At 39.7% G+C, this 17,187-nt stretch overlaps 1 non-coding gene and 2 pseudogenes across 1 annotated transcript; all 3 read right to left on the bottom strand.

Moving 5' to 3' along the window:
* Window positions 1-1,064: 1,064 nt before the first annotated feature.
* On the bottom strand, window positions 1,065-1,747 carry LOC100427692 (cation channel sperm-associated protein 2 pseudogene; annotated as a pseudogene).
* A 722-nt stretch (window positions 1,748-2,469) lies between these two features.
* Window positions 2,470-3,281, bottom strand: LOC114679038 (N-acylneuraminate-9-phosphatase pseudogene; annotated as a pseudogene).
* A 2,146-nt stretch (window positions 3,282-5,427) lies between these two features.
* On the bottom strand, window positions 5,428-5,531 carry LOC114679095 (U6 spliceosomal RNA). The gene has a single exon (XR_003730779.1). It is a non-coding gene; the product is annotated as a U6 spliceosomal RNA (small nuclear RNA).
* Window positions 5,532-17,187: the final 11,656 nt, after the last annotated feature.

Genomic DNA, 17,187 nt, shown 5'->3' with positions numbered 1-17,187 from the left:
ACCTCGTGATCCACCCACCTCAACCTCCCATGCTTGGCCTGGTAGTATCATTTTTAAATTCAACTTTTTCTCTGTGACCTGTTTTTTTTTTTTTTTTAATGTCATGTTTAGTTCTAACTTGCTTTTTATCCAAAGATTCCATTTTCCCAACATCATACTTTTTTTTCACTGTTTTAAAATTTTTTAATTTTAAGGAATCTTAGTCTAAAACAAAAAAAATTAATAAAATCATAGGTTTATTTCAATATTTGAAAATATCTTCAGTAACATTCCACTCAGCAGGTAGATAACCACAAAGTTTTTGCCTAAGGAAGGGTGCAAATGGAATTTAACATTGTCTTACTGTACTATGTAGAATACAAACTGTGAAGACAAGGAAATTTAAAAATTCCATTTTTTTTCTCCTACATCATTTTTGCTGAAGAACTGCTCACTTAACATCCTAGGAACAATCTTGTTGAGATTTGTCACCACTATGTAAAAGGGATGAACCTTTATCCTAAGCATAATGAATGTGACACTGCCTACATCCATCCTGTGGGACAGCTAAAAGAATGAGCCCCAGCATCACACATGCCAACCAGTCTACCAGAGCAATCATCCATGTAACTATGGAATTTCCAATTCTGGAAATGGCTCATAGCAAAACTGAATTTTCTATTCTGTTCATCATATGGGTGAAACCACTGTCAGTAGAGAACAGAAGGGGGGCCGCATGGTTAGGCTGCACCAAAGACATTTTGCTTTTATGAATACGCTGAAGAAAAAAAGACCTTTGGTGCCATGTGGCTTGCACTTCTCTCCAGCAAGACAGCCTAGCTCCCTCAACCCCATTGTGTGTCTAGGAAAAGATAGTAAAAACATTTTCTTGAGAGGTAAAGACTACAAGGAAGCTACAAGCTCACTGTGCACAGGTGAGAAAGAAGGACCATCTGTAGATTATTTTTCTATCTGAACAGACATTTATGTTTTGAATTCTTTATTTCCAACAATTCCCTTCATTATCTTTTGCTGGGCCCAAGGATATTGAAGCCATCCATCGCTTTACTTGTCTTCCAAGTTCATCAGTGCCTGCACAACATGGTAACAACAAAGTTAAAGACATTCCACTCTTCCAGAAAAGGGAAAAGCTGGACAGCCACATAAGAAGGATCACCAGGATGAAAATAAACAAGATAACCAAGTTACCACCTCCAAGGTCAGCTTCAATGGCCACAGTTAGGTATTTGCGGATTCCAGCAATTCTATTTCAACTATCAATACGATCGTATTCAAAAAGATGAGGAAGATGATGAAGTTTGTGAAGAGAGGACACCCAAGGACCCATCCGATCCACAAAGAAAGAGGTGACCTCTGACTGCAGCGCACATGAAGCCTGCTCAACAGCCTCTGCGCATGTGAAATCTGTCGTATACGTTGAGCCTTTACAGAGAAGCACACTAGCTGGTGTTGATTTCCCAACATAAGTTTCTTCTGGCGGGAAGGATCAAGTAACTCCCTGATAGCGTGCCACGGCACAGCTTGACTCAAGCCTTGCAAATGCTAGATGAGAAAGTATCGATGAGACATGAACCAATGGCGTCAACTAGGGGCAGCTGCATCTGCTCTTCTTGGTGATAACTGGCCATGTCTGCTCAGCCCAGGTTCTCTTCGTCCACTCAGTGCTAACTTCACGCTTCCGCCTCCAGCTCTGGCGCCCCCTGAGCCCCGCTTCCCACACGCAGGATGAGCTCAGAGCCGGCCCCCAGCCTCACTGCACCCCATTCCCAGCCCCAGCCCTAGCCCAGGATTGGGCCCAGCCACGCTCAGGTGAGCCGCCTCACTCCGCCCAGCCGACCATGTGTAGATTTTAAGTTTTTTTTTTTCTTTTTTTTTTTTTAACTGGAGAAATCTATCACACACCAGAAAAAAAAAATTGTGTCCTCCTCTAAAAAAAAAAAAAGGTCATGACAAAAAATCAGATTCATAATAGAAAAGGAAGTATACCTCCAAAGTAGGCAAAATTATGTTTTATGTTTTAAAAACATGCAAAATAATTTCATGATGAAATACCTTGATTTGCATGTGACTTAGAACTTATTTCATATTAACCAGATTCAGTTGCTGTGATAAATCTATTATGTGTTTTAGAAAATCTATTTTTAAAAAATATGTATTTTTAAGCCAGAAGATAAACTTGGCATTTGTGCATCCATGTGTAAGCTAGCCTGCTTGGTATCATGCAGCCAAGATACTAAAAGATTAATAAAATTATTTTAAAAATCTGTTACAGACTAACAAATAATATATTTCCTCAAATTTTCTGGGCTATACTACTTTCTATTAATGCAATCTGAATTTTCAGATATAAATACCAGTCAATGGTTGTTTGTTAAAACTTAAAAGCAATAGGGTTGGGAGGACCTTTGCAATATTCATCATTAAATCATAAGTACAGTTATTCTGGACCATAGTAAGTGGAATGCCCTAACTTTTCTTAGTTCAAACTCTGCAAATTGATTCTAAAGTTTATAATCATGCCCTTTTATGTGCTTTAACTGGACGTACTGACTTTGTGGTGTATACTTTGTAAGAGAGCAGGTAACTCCAGCACAGAAGAAACCATGTAATGCAGAACTGGGGAAGACTTCAGTGGCACTGTTCTATTTTTATTGATCCAGACCCTTGCTTTCAATCCTGCACTGAGGCCTCCTTGGACGTCGGTTTCTAATGTGTTACTGACTGTCACACAGTCCCCAGGTTGTACTTTGAGAAGACTGCAGCAGTAATAAAATATGGATGGTGCTGGCTTCTCTCTCTACTCTCCACCTCCAATAGTGTGGAAATACGACTGACAGGCACAAGCCTCAATCTTCTCTCTCTGGGTCTGTCTGTCCCCATTCCTTAATAAAAGTAGGCGGGCCTCCTTTCGAAGTTCGGAGAGCATGACTTTGATATTTTCTGCTAGTGTCATAAGCTGTAAACATGTAGATTTCCCAAGGAAGTGACATTCTTCAGTTAATTTTCTATTGGCGGCACCATCTTTTGTTTCCTGGATTGCTTCTTCCCAATTGAAGTCCTTAGATCAGTAATGCATGTACTGTAAGGATGAAAACATTCCTTCCTGAGTTCAACTTGAATTTTATCACAGATGATTTCAGCCTTTTCTTAGAATTATATTTTGGTTGTAAGAACTTTAACACCTCCGACAGGTCTCTCCTGCTTGCCCCGGCCATGTCGATGAGCATGTTGTCTAGGTCAAAGAAAGAGGCCAGCATGTGGCTCATTCCCGTAGCCCCCATGGCTCCTGTCACCCTTGCACATGTGAAGCGGGCATCCCGGCAATGTCATACTTTTAATAATATGTGATTTTTTTTCATTGATGGGTATTAAATTTTTTTAAATCATGTTTTAGGTTGTTCTGTGTACTGTAATAAATTCTCTTCAAGAGTTATCTATTTTTTTCAATTGATTAGTCTTAATTACCATATCTTTATATGCCTATCTGGGAAAGAATAAAATGCCCTCTAGAATTGTGCAACATGGAAGCCTTGTCTAGAAGAAACTGACAGTGTTGAATTTTACCTAAGTTCTGTGCTCCTGGAAAAGAGCAAAGATGGAGAAATCCCCCACCCTTTTGTGTTTCAGAAAGGCCTTGCTGAAAAGAAGCACCTTTTCCCATATAATTTAGATAAAACTCATGTATACTGCCTTGTTCACCTATGACAAGGCCAGAAACAGACTCCAAATTCCCACTCTTTGCCTCATAAATGATTAACTAAACTTGTTTGTACTAATGATCAGTGGGAACAAAATGCTTATTAATCACACTTTGGTTAAGTTATTCTGTCTATTCCCCAGGTCCTTGAACCTTGGCCCATCCTCAGTCTGAGTCAGCATGTAACCCCTCTTCAACAGCAGCTCTGGAGAGAAGGCTGACTTCAGGGGAAAACATTCTTTAACCCCATTCTCTTATCCCACTTGCCCACATCCAAATCTTTCTAATCTAGTTTACTCCTCTCTGTAAGAGAAAACCTCTTTTCACCTAACTCTTGAGAAGCTTGCAGGTATTATGGTCAAATAGTTCCTATTATTGCAATAGCTCTCCTTCTCCTATTGAAAGAGACCCTTTTCCTCTTATAATAATCCTTCCAACAAAGTGTGTCCTTACTAAATCTGGATTTGCTTTTCATTTGACAGGACCCACTCGTTACCTTTTATAAAATTTTTTTCTTTCCTATTCTCAAATAAGAAAAAATTATTTTGCCATCTCTGGCCCCCACCTGATTTAGGTTTTTAAAAAACTTTTTGGAGGTATAACTTACATACATACAAATGTATGTATAACTTGCATATATTTAAAAGGTAAAATTTGGCGATATTTGACAGATGTATAACCCCTGTGAAACTTGTATTACACAATGTATGGAACATTTCTGTCACCTCTGTTTTCTGGAGCCACTTTGCATATAACCCCACTTCTGCCCTTGGCTCTATGCAACCACTGATCTGTTCTCTGTCAGTATATGCTAGTTTGCATTGTCTAGAACTTTTTATGTGTGGAATTATATGGTGTGTCTGGCTTCTTTCACTCAGCACAACGATTTTGAGATTCAACAATATTGTTGCAGTTATTAGTAGTTAATTCCTCTTTTGTTATTGGGTATTATTCCAGTTGTATAGATATACCATATTCTTTATCCACTGATCTACTGATGAATATTTCTGATTTTTCCCCCAGTTTTAAGATGGCTATAAGCTGAATGTTTGTGTCTTCCCAAGATTCATATGTTGAAAACTAATCCCCAATGTGACGGTGTTTGGAGTGGGGGCCTTTGGGAGATGATAGGTCATATGGTTGTTGGGAGGTGAGACCTTTGGAGATCATAGGTCATATGGCTGGAGGCCTCATGAATAGGATTACTGTCCTTATAAAAAAGGCTTCAGAGAGTTCCTCTGCCTCTTCTGTTGTGTGAAGAAACAATGAAAAGATGGCCATCTGTCTATGAACCAGAAAGTGGGACCTCACCAAAAACTGAATCTGCCTGTGGCTTAATCTTAGACTTCCCATCCTCCAAAACTGTGAGGAATAAATTTCTGCAGTATATGGTATTTTTATTGTAGCAGCCCCCACTGAGAGGGATATTGCAAATAAAATTACTATGAACATTTAATTACAAGTGTTTGTGTGAACATGTATTTTCATTTCTTTTGAAGAGGAGTAAAAGGGCTGGGTCTAAAGGTAGGTATATATTTGAATCCTAAGAAACTGCCATAGTACTACCATTTTACATTTTCACCAGCAGTGAATAAACCCCTTTTAGGATTGAATTAACATTATATAGTTTGGGAAGAAACAACGTGGTAGTGATATTCAGTTTTCTATAGAGGCAAATGCTATACACTTTTAGTTATTAAAAATGTTCACATCACTTAGTGAAGTTGGTTTTTCTTTTTTTTAATTTTTAATTCCTTCATGTCATCCTTGTGCAGGGGCCATGTTAATCTCTGTATCATTCCAATTTTAGTATATGTGCTGCTGAAGCGAGCACACTCTGAAGTTTTATGTCTTTTCATCCCATAGGTCTTATTAATTTCCTATTAGGATTAGTCCTAAGTATTTCATGTTTCTATTATGGAAGATAATTTTTGTTTTATTTTTTATTTATTTTTATTTATTATTATTTTTTTGAGACGGAGTCTCGCTCTGTCACCCAGGCTGGAGTGCAGTGGCCGGATCTCAGCTCACTGCAAGCTCCGCCTCCCGGGTTCACGCCATTCTCCTGCCTCAGCCTCCCGAGTAGCTGGGACTACAGGCGCCCGCCACCGCGCCCGGCTAGTTTTTTGTATTTTTTAGTAGAGACGGGGTTTCACCGTGTTAGCCAGGATGGTCTCGATCTCCTGACCTCGTGATCCACCCGTCTCGGCCTCCCAAAGTGCTGGGATTACAGGCTTGAGCCACGGCGCCCGGCTAATTTTTGTTTTAGTTTATGTTTTAACTGCCTACAATTATCTTTTTTAAAACTATAAATATTTTTCAGATTGGTTTTAGATTTGCAGAAAAATTGTGAAGATAGTACAGAAAGTTACTACATATCCACTATCCAGTTTCTCTATTATAAACATCTTAAGTTAGTCTTGTACATTTATCATAATTTATGAGCCAATATTAATACATTATTGTTAACTAAAATCCATACTTTATTCAGTTGTTCTTTGTTTTTACCTAATGTCCTCTTTCTGTTCCAGGATTCCATCCAAGGTACCACATTATATTTGCTAATCATGTGTTCTTTGGCTTCTCTTGTTTGTGATGGTTTCTCAGACTTTTGTTTTGCTTTGTTCTTAATAACCTTGACAGTTTTGAGCAGTAGTGATAAGATAATTTATAGAATACCCCACAATTGGGATTTGTCTGGTGTTTTTCTCATAATTAGACTGGTGTTATGGGTTTTGGAAGTAAGACCACAGAGACCAATTGCCATTTTCATCACATGGTACAAGGGCACACACTACCATCATGACTTATATTGCTCATGTTGACCATGAGTTAGTGTTTGTCAAATTTTTCCACTGAAAAATTACTCTCTTCCCACCCCCTTTCCATTCTGTATTCTTTGGAAGAAAGTTACCATGCACAGACCACTCTTAGGGAGTGAGGAATTATGTTCCCCCTCCTTGAGAATGGAGTACCTACATAAATTACTTGGGATTCTTCTGCATGGGAGGTTTGTTTTTCCTCCCACATTTATTTATTCAATTATTTATTTATATCACTATAAACTCATGGGTTTTCATTTTACACATTGGGTTATAATCCAATATTTCCTTTTTTTTTTTCTTTGAGACAGGGTCTTGCTCAGACCGGAGTACACTGGTGCAATCATGGCTCCCTGCAGCCTCAACCTCCTGGGCTCAAGCAATCCCCCCACCTCAGCCTCCCAAGTAGCTGGGACTACAGGTGCATGCTATTATACCCAGCTAATTTTTTAAATTTTTTGTAGAGACAAGGTCTCACTATGTTTCCCAGGCTGGTCTGGAACACAGGCTCAAGCAATTCTCCTACCTTGGTTTCCCAAAGTGCTGGCATGAGCCACTGTGCCCAGACTCAGTATTTATTAAGCTATTTTGTGGCTCAAATTGTTCCAGCATTGGTCACTGGGGGCTCTTTCCATTGGCTTCTCTGTCCCTTTGATGTACCTCCATCATTATGCTTACGAATTATTTAAAATTATGTTTATTTTTATACTTTCTTACTTTCTGGCACTACAAGATTCTCAAGCCTTATCTTGTTTATTTCCTGTCCCATTTTTAGAATTGACCATTTCTCCAAAGAACCCTTGTTCCTTTAATTAAGCAGCATTAAATATAAACTAATATATTTCAGTATATTAGAAACCAAGATCTGAGCTAGGCATGGTGGCTCATGCCTGTACTCCCAGCACTTTGGTAGGCTAAGGCAAAAGGATCACTTGAATCCAGGAATTTAAGGCTGCAGTGAGCCGTCATCATGACACTGTAGTCCAGCCTGGGTGATAGAGTGAGACTCTGCCTCAAAAATAAAATAAAATAAAATAAAATAAATGACTAAATAGCTTTCCATGTTTCCAAGACAGTTTTAATCACATTTAATCTTTTAATGTTTGAAATTATGCATTTGCAGAATTACTTGAGCCTAGAGTATACTGGAGGCAGTTCTTTGACACATTTTTCATGGTATTGGTCTATTCAGGGCTTCTATTTTGTTCCTGTGTCAAGTTTTGAAGCTAAAATCATGAGGAGAGCCAGAATTCTTGAAAAATTGAGTTAATATAAAGTATAGGAAATGAAAGTAGCTCAGTGCCTTCTCAGCAGTTCTTCTTTGTACTCACTACTACTAACTTCTAGAACTATTTGTGTCTATTCAGTGCTTTTAAGGAGACAGACAAGTTCCTTGGCATTGGACATCTTTGTTAATGATTCCAATTTATAAATTCTGAAAGTTACTATTGTGTGACCGTGACCAAGGTACTTAATCTCTCTTTTTTTTTTTTTTTTTTGAGATGAAGTCTTGCTCTGTCGCTCAGGCTGGAGTGCAGTGGCAAGATCTCGGCTCACTGCAACCTCCACCTTCCAGGTTCAAGCAATTATCCTGCCTCAGCCTCCTGAGTAGCTGGGATTACAGGTGCCTGCCATCACACCCGGATAATTTTTGTAGTTTTAGTAAGACTGGGTTTTGCCATGTTGGCCAGGCTGGTCTCAAACTCCTGGCCTCTAGTGGTCCTCCTGCCTTGGCTCCCAAAGTGCTGGGATTACGGGTGTGAGCCACTGTGCCTGGTGTTACTTAACCTCTCTGTTCTTTAGTCTTTTTCTTTGTAGAGGTAAACATAATATTTACCTTATAGGGTTAATCCTGAGATTATGAGATGGTCTTAGGATTACATGTAAAGTGGTTAGTATAGTGCCTGACAAATGGAGAGTTTTTTTGTTTTTTGTTTTTTTTGGAGACGGAGTCTCGCTCTGTCACCCAGGCTGGAGTGCAGTGGCATGATCTCGGCTCACTGCAAGCTCTGCCGCCTGGGCTCACGCCATTCTCCTGCCTCAGCCTCCCGCGTAGCTAGGACTACAGGTGCCCGCCACTATACCCGGCTAATTTTTGTATTTTTTTTAATAGAGACGGGGTTTCACCATGTTAGCCAAGATGGTCTCGATCTCCTGACCTCGTGATTCACCCGCCTCGGCCTCCCAAAGTGCTGGGATTACAGGCATGAGCCACTGTGTCCGGCGAAAGTTTTCAATAAATGTTCTTCTTGCTAAGACTTACCGAACTATTAATTAAATTATATTTTTCTAGACTAATTAAACAATTATATCTGCCAAGGCAGATTAATTTTGCATCATATTTTTCCAGTTCAATTACTTACTGCCTCAGTTCAACATCTTGTAGAATTTAGGACTACAAAAGGGGAGGAAAAACAAAGGAAAGAAGAATGGTTGTTGTAATGAATTACTGCTGTGTTGAAAATGTCCCCCAAATTGGATTGTGGTACATTAAAAAACAGTAGCAATATGTAATCTAACAAAAACAAAGAGCCATCAATTTAAAAAATGGAAGAGAGAAATGTAAGTTATATTGTTTTCATATGATAAAAACCTCATCACTTTAGGTAACTTGCAATGGTTCTCAACTTTGGTGGTCATCTGGATTACCTAAGGAGTGACAAATTCTGTTTCATTAGGTTTGAGGTAGAACCTAGAACTTTATGAACAGTTATGAATGCTCTAGAGAAACCTTCAAACACCTCAAAGATGGAGAACAATCTGTGGAGTAGAAAACTCAGTAGGTTTGAAGTCAGGAGGCTTGAATTTTCTACCTGGTCATTTTCCTCTCTGAGTTTTAGCTTTCTCATCCGTAGAAGTAAAATCTTAGATTACATCAGTGGTTTCCAATTCAAGCTACAAGACAGATTTCCTAGGAGTACTGATGCCTGCAAGTTTCCCCCATACCAGGTTCTAATTTAATTGGCCTGGGGGTTCCTCACGTGATTCCAATGTGAGCCAGGCTAGAGGATTACTGTGCTACGCAATCTTTAAATTCCATTCTTGTTTGAGAATTAGATGATTCTAGTAATGGAGTTAATTTGTATTTCATTCAGATAGTTAAGTTAAATTCCCAGTCATCAGAATTTGGTTTTAAAATTTTAATTATTTAACTCCCAGTAGGAATATTTAATTCAAAATATAAAATTGGCTGGGTGTGGTGACTCACGCCTGTAATCCCAGCACTTTGGGAGGCCAAGGCAGGCAGATAACTTGAGGTCAGGAGTTCGAGACCAACCCGGCCAACATGATGAAACCCTGTCTCTACTAAAAATACAAAAATTAGCTGGGCATGGTGGTGTGCACCTATAGTCCCAGCTACTCAGGAGGCTGAGGCAGGAGAATGGCTTGACCGCAGGGGAAATCAAGCCACTGCACTCCAGCCTAGGTGACAGAGTGAGACTCTGCCTAAAAAAAATATATATATATATATAAATTTATATAATATATAATATATAAATTTATATAATATATAATATATATTTACATAATATTATATATATCCTGTTATAAAACTGATTGGTGAAACAAACAAATCCAAGCAAATAAAGTGCTTTAAAAAATAATCCCTGTATTCACCAAGATAGAGAAAGAAAAAAAAAAAAAAGAAAAAAAATCCTTTGCTGGGTGCAGCAGTCGGTGCCTATAATTCCCACTAATCAGGAGGTAGAAAGATTGCTTGAGGCCAGGAGTTCTAGTTCAGCCTAGGAAACATTCATCTAAAAAAAATTCCTGCAGGCAGAAAACTAAGATTATTTTAAGATTATATATTCTATGTATGGATAAGAAATAATATAGTGGGTCTTCACATGTGAAAAGAAGAAGTAATAAATATCCAATTTAATTAACCTAGAATTTTAAGAAAATATAAAAGCAACACTGCACAGCCAAAAAATACAAAAATTAGAACAGATCCCTGAGGAAAATCAGGCAGAAAAAGACATTTTTATAGATAGCTAGTGTCAGGAAACTTAAAGAAACAAAAAGACAAGAATTATACCAATGGTATAACTAATGAAGAAATGGTTCAGGACATATTGGTGACAATTTGGGTGAAAGGGTGAAAGGCATGAAGCTGTGAAGGAAGTCCCTGCCCTGAGAAAAACTATCTCAACCTGGAGGTTGACAGAAAGAAGGACATCTCTCTATCAGCAACAAAGTCACTTAAGAATAATTTATATATAAAAATAATCACGATAGGTATATGTGAGGACCTTGCATTAAATATTAGCATCGCTGGACTCACTACTAATTCACATTAAAAAATTAGAAATATGACTGGGCATGGTGGCTCATGGCTGTAATCCCAGCACTTTGGGAGGCTGAGGCAGGCAGATCACCTGAGGTCAGGAGTTCAAGACTAGCTTGGACAGCATGGTGAAACTCTGTCTCTACTAAAAATACAAAAATCAGCCAGGTATGGTGGCACACACCTGTAATCCCAGCTACTTGGGAGGCTGAGGGAGGAGAATGGCTTGAACCTGGGAGACAGAGGTTACAGTGAGCTGAGATCATGCCACTGCATTTCCCGCCTGGGTGACAGAGCAAGGCTCCATCTCAAAAAAGAAAAAAAAAAAAAAAAGAAATATATTATTAAGGAAAGGTCAGCAAGTAAACCAAATAATGGAATTAATAGAAACTATCTTCTACTTACATAACTTGGTATTAATCAGACCATTGTTAGATTTTGATGTCTAGTTAATGTTCCATATTCTTCTTCTAAAAGTAGTATTTACATGTCATTGTGTACAATATTTGTAAGATATAAGAAAACCACACCCAGACCTTTAATCTCAGTATCTTGACAGAAATATTGATTGTTTTGGTATATGTATTTCCATTTTTTTCATACGTAGTTTGTATGAATTTGCAAGCAGGAGTTCCGGTGAGCAAATTTATGGTGGGTAGAATTTTGAGCCCTGTGATCTTTGTCCTCTGGTATAAAACCTTGTGAATATGCTACTTCACAGCAAAAGGGAATTAGGTTTGCTAACCATTTGATTTTAACATACGGAGACTATCCTGGATTATCTGGGTAGAAACGGAAGTGGAAAAGGAAGGCAGAGAGTTGGTTAGAAAGATGTGATGGAGGCCGGGCGCGGTGGCTCAAGCCTGTAATCCCAGCACTTTGGGAGGCCGAGACGGGCGGATCACGAGGTCAGGAGATCGAGACCATCCTGGCTAACGCAGTGAAACCCCGTCTCTACTAAAAAATACAAAAAATAGCCGGGGGCGGTTGTGGGCGCCTGTAGTCCCAGCTACTCGGGAGGCTGAGGCAGGAGAATGGCGTAAACCCGGGAGGCGGAGCTTGCAGTGAGCTGAGATGCGGCCACTGCACTCCAGCCCGGGCGACAGCGCGAGACTCCCTCTCAAAAAAAAAAAAAAAAAAAAAAAAAAAGAAAGATGTGATGGAAAAAGGGGCAGGAGAGATTCCGAACATGGGAAGGACTCAACCTGCCCCTGCTGGCTTCACAGATGGAGGATGGGGGCCATGAGCCAGAGAACGTGGGTTACCTCTAGAAGCTGAGACTAGCCTTTAGCTGACAGTCACCAAGAAAATAACCACCACAGGGAACTGAATTCTGCCAACACCTAAATAAGCAAGAAAATAGATTATCCCTTAGAGCCTCCAAGGGAATCCAGCCTGCCAATATCTAGATTTTAGTCCTGTGGGATGTATGTCAGATTTCTGACATACAGAATTGTAAGATAAATAATGTATGTATATGTAGGAGGGGGTGGAGGAAAAAAGTATCTGTTAAAAAGCCACTAAATTGACTACTCTGCCTATGGAGTAGCCATTCTTTATTCCTTTACTTTCCTAGTAAACTTGCTTTCACTTTACTCTATGAATTTGCCTCAAACTCTTCTTTGTGTGAGGTCCAAGAACTCTCTCTTGGGGTCTGGATCAGGACCCCTTTCCAGTAACATCTTCCTGATGAACCCCAAAGAGGAGACCCTGGACTCAAAGGAAACAGACTGCAGCACCGGATTGGCTGACTTTGGGTGAGTGGTGGGGTAACTGGGTAAAGGATAGGATTGGGTTAGAGGCCCAACTTAGGGGAGTTAGAGTCTCTCCTAAGACAGAGTGGGTTAAAAGCCCCTCTTAATAAAAGGCAAGGATGCTTGACCAAACTTGGAGTCAAGGCTGAACTTAGGAAGGTTAGACTCCTTCCTAAGATTTATGGGGTTAGAGGCCACCCTCTTAGTAAAGTCCCTTTTGGTTAAAAATAGATTTGGTATTATGGGAAGTTAACCACTATTCTCTTCGGATTAATCTGCCTTGCATTCTTTGCTGAAGGCTATGGGTGACAGGGTTAGTCATGTACAGGACCGTGGGTCATGGGGAGCTTTTTCCTCCCCAAAGTGAGAAACTTTAGAGCTGATGGGGCTGCTGGAAAAGATCCCTCTTCAACTGACAAGTGGCTGCCTGAATTTTTGATTCAGTGTCACTGCATTGGGTGGGTCTTTCTCTGGCCTCCCTGGGTGCCTTGCCTTCCCCACCCTGTCTCAGGCAATGCTTTTCTCCCTTTCCTTTCCCTTTCTTTTCTGTTACTCAGGACAAACATCTTGCCCAGAGACCACACATTGAAAAATGTCCTTGGGAGCCTGACCTTGTAACCATGTGGCAGTACTTTTGCTTGGTCTCCCCCTTCCAGGGAACAGGAATTTTGGGGTTCATGTCATAGTTAGCTCTAAAAGTTGTCTTGAGCAGTTAAAACCCATTGCAAGCACAAAATTGGCTGCTTTAGGCTCCTTCTGGGAAAAAGCATCAGAAACTGCCCAGTGCTATAGTTTAGCGGTTAAGACTTTATCTTTTCTTAATGGTGGCCGAGGTTCAGGGTTCAATTCCCGGCTTAGGGAATGAGTCCTTTCTGGTTTGTCCATGTGACCTTCACTATTTGTTGATTCTCTTCCCCTCTACTAACTGTCTTGAATTTTCCTTTCTCTGAGCACAAAAATATTGGCTGTTTGGCCTGGCTAAAGTCATGTAATAAGAGACTTAAAAAGATTTTTTAAAGAGCACTATGGTTAAAAATCAGCTTATTTAAAAGTGGATATTCAAGCTTTAACAGCCTGGGACTCCTTGGGAAAAACAGAGGAGGCACCACAGACACTGTTTTGGGAAAAACCTCTGTTGTCCTCATGAAATCCCTGGAATTGAAAGCAGATAAATCCTTCTCAAAATCTAAAGCTCTGTTCTATTTTGCATTGCCTTATCTCATGGTTTTGACTTTTGGGGGAAGCAGAAATTACTTCGCACTATGAGAGAGCTTTGGTGTATAATAACCAGATAGGAAATGTACTTCTGGGGCTGGCTAATGGCGGTTATGGGGAGATAGCTCTTTGCGTGTTTGGATTAGAGAAACATGCCTTTAGCTACCTAAAAGAAATGAAAATGTCCCTACACCCTACTGAGAGATAAGGCTCTCATGAAAGATGGGCTAATCACAGAATGGGCTGATTGGTTTTGTATTGCTTTGCAATGAAATGCATGGCAAAAATCACTGCACTTATTCCATAGCATTTCTCTTTCTTTGGGATACAGGATCTGGTAAAAAAGGAGACCCTTAATTCTGAGAGATGTTTTGCCTTTCAGCTGTGCCTGCTTATCAGGCCATAGAAACTTCATGTTTTCCTGGCCCTGTTCCTCCCAAGGGCTCCACCCTGGAGTCAGTAATTAAAAAACTGGCAAATGAAAAATCTTAAAATTACTGGATCTTCTTCTGTCTATATTTATATGTGATGTGTGTGTGATGTTTATTTATTTATCTTTTTTTCCCCTGAGATGGAGTCTTGCTCTGTCACCCAGGCTGGAGTGCAGTGGCATGATCTCGGCTTACTGCAACTTCCACCTCCTGGGTTCACGCCATTCTCCTGCCTCAGCCTCCTGAGTAGCTAGGATTACAAGCGCCCACCACCATACCTGGCTAATTTTTGTATTTTTAGTACAGACGGAGTTTCCCCATGTTGGCCAGGCTGGTCTCAAACTCCCGACCTCATGATCCACCTGTCTAAGCCTCCCAAGGTGCTGGGATTACAGGCATGAGCCACCGTGCCTGGCTGTGTATGTGATGTTTACATATGAAAGAGCTTTATTTGTTTTAAAAATAATACATGCTTAACTCAAATATTTTGTCAGAAAAGTAAAAACTGTAATGCCTTTTAGTTCACATGACTTTACAAATCTTGGAAATAAAAACAGCTTTACATGCAAGATGTGTAAGGAAAGTGAAATGTGTTTTTTTTTTTTAATAAATTTATTTATTATTATTATACTTTAAGTTGTAGGGTACATGTGCATAACGTGCAGGTTTGTTACATATGTATACTTGTGCCTTGTTGGTGTGCTGCACCCATCAACTCGTCATTTACATCAGGTATAACTCCCAATGCAATCCCTCCCCCCTCCCCCCCCTCCCCATGATAGGCCCCGGTGTGTGATGTTCCCCTTCCCGAGTCCAAGTGATCTCATTGTTCAGTTCCCACCTATGAGTGAGAACATGCGGTGTTTGGTTTTCTGTTCTTGTGATAGTTTGCTAAGAATGATGGTTTCCAGCTGCATCCATGTCCCTACAAAGGACACAAACTCATCCTTTTTTATGGCTGCATAGTATTCCGTGGTGTATATGTGCCACATTTTCTTAATCCAATCTGTCACTGATGGACATTTGGGTTGATTCCAAGTCTTTGCTATTGTGAATAGTGCTGCAATAAACATACGTGTTCATGTGTCTTTATAGCAGCATAATTTATAATCCTTTGGGTATATACCCAGTAATGGGATGGCTGGGTCATATGGTACATCTAGTTCTAGATCCTTGAGGAATCGCCATACTGTTTTCCATAATGGTTGAACTAGTTTACAATCCCACCAACAGTGTAAAAGTGTTCCTATTTCTCCACATCCTCTCCAGCACCTGTTGTTTCCTGACTTTTTAATGATCGCCATTCTAACTGGTGTGAGATGGTATCTCATTGTGGTTTTGATTTGCATTTCTCTGATGGCCAGTGATGATGAGCATTTTTTCATGTGTCTGTTGGCTGTATGAATGTCTTCTTTTGAGAAATGTCTGTTCATATCCTTTGCCCACTTTTTGATGGGGTTGTTTGTTTTTTTCTTGTAAATTTGTTTGAGTTCTTTGTAGGTTCTGGATATTAGCCCTTTGTCAGATGAGTAGATTGCAAAAATTTTCTCCCATTCTGTAGGTTGCCTGTTCACTCTGATGGTAGTTTCTTTTGCTGTGCAGAAGCTCTTTAGTTTAATTAGATCCCATTTGTCAATTTTGGCTTTTGCTGCTGTTGCTTTTGGTGTTTTAGACATGAAGTCTTTGCCCATGCCTATGTCCTGAATGGTACTACCTAGGTTTTCCTCTAGGATTTTTATGGTATTAGGTCTAACATTTAAGTCTCTAATCCATCTTGAATTAATTTTCATATAAGGAGTAAGGAAAGGATCCAGTTTCAGCTTTCTACTTATGGCTAGCCAATTTTCCCAGCACCATTTATTAAATAGGGAATCCTTTCCCCATTTCTTGTTTCTCTCAGGTTTGTCAAAGATCAGATGGCTGTAGATGTGTGGTATTATTTCTGAGGACTCTGTTCTGTTCCATTGGTCTATATCTCTGTTTTGGTACCAGTACCATGCTGTTTTGGTTACTGTAGCCTTGTAGTATAGTTTGAAGTCAGGTAGCGTGATGCCTCCAGCTTTGTTCTTTTGACTTAGGATTGTCTTGGAGATGCGGGCTTTTTTTTTGGTTCCATATGAACTTTAAAGCAGTTTTTTCCAATTCTGTGAAGAAACTCGTTGGTAGCTTGATGGGGATGGCATTGAATCTATAAATTACCTTGGGCAGTATGGCCATTTTCACGATATTGATTCTTCCTATCCATGAGCATGGTATGTTCTTCCATTTGTTTGTGTCCTCTTTGATTTCACTGAGCAGTGGTTTGTAGTTCTCCTTGAAGAGGTCCTTTACATCCCTTGTAAGTTGGATTCCTAGGTATTTTATTCTCTTTGAAGCAATTGTGAATGGAAGTTCATTCCTGATTTGGCTCTCTGTTTGTCTGTTACTGGTGTATAAGAATGCTTGTGATTTTTGCACATTAATTTTGTATCCTGAGACTTTGCTGAAGTTGCTTATCAGCTTAAGGAGATTTTGGGCTGAGACAATGGAGTTTTCTAAATATACAATCATGTCATCTGCAAACAGGGACAATTTGACTTCTTCTTTACCTAACTGAATACCCTTGATTTCTTTCTCTTGCCTAATTGCCCTAGCCAGAACTTCCAACACTATGTTGAATAGAAGTGGTGAGAGAGGGCATCCCTGTCTTGTGCCAGTTTTCAAAGGGAATTTTTCCAGTTTTTGCCCATTCAGTATGATATTGGCTGTGGGTTTGTCATAGATAGCTCTTATTATTTTGAGGTACGTTCCATCAATACCGAATTTATTGAGCGTTTTTAGCATGAAGGGCTGTTGAATTTTGTCAAAAGCCTTTTCTGCATCTATTGAGATAATCATGTGGTTCTTGTCTTTGGTTCTGTTTATATGCTGGATTATGTTTATTGAAGTGCCTATGTTGAACCAGCCTTGCATCCCAGGGATGAAGCCCACTTGATCATGG

The sequence above is a fragment of the Macaca mulatta genome, chromosome 6 (genome assembly GCF_049350105.2).
Source record: "Macaca mulatta isolate MMU2019108-1 chromosome 6, T2T-MMU8v2.0, whole genome shotgun sequence".
NCBI lineage: Eukaryota > Metazoa > Chordata > Mammalia > Primates > Cercopithecidae > Macaca > Macaca mulatta.
This window is presented reverse-complemented; position numbering and strand designations above follow the sequence as displayed.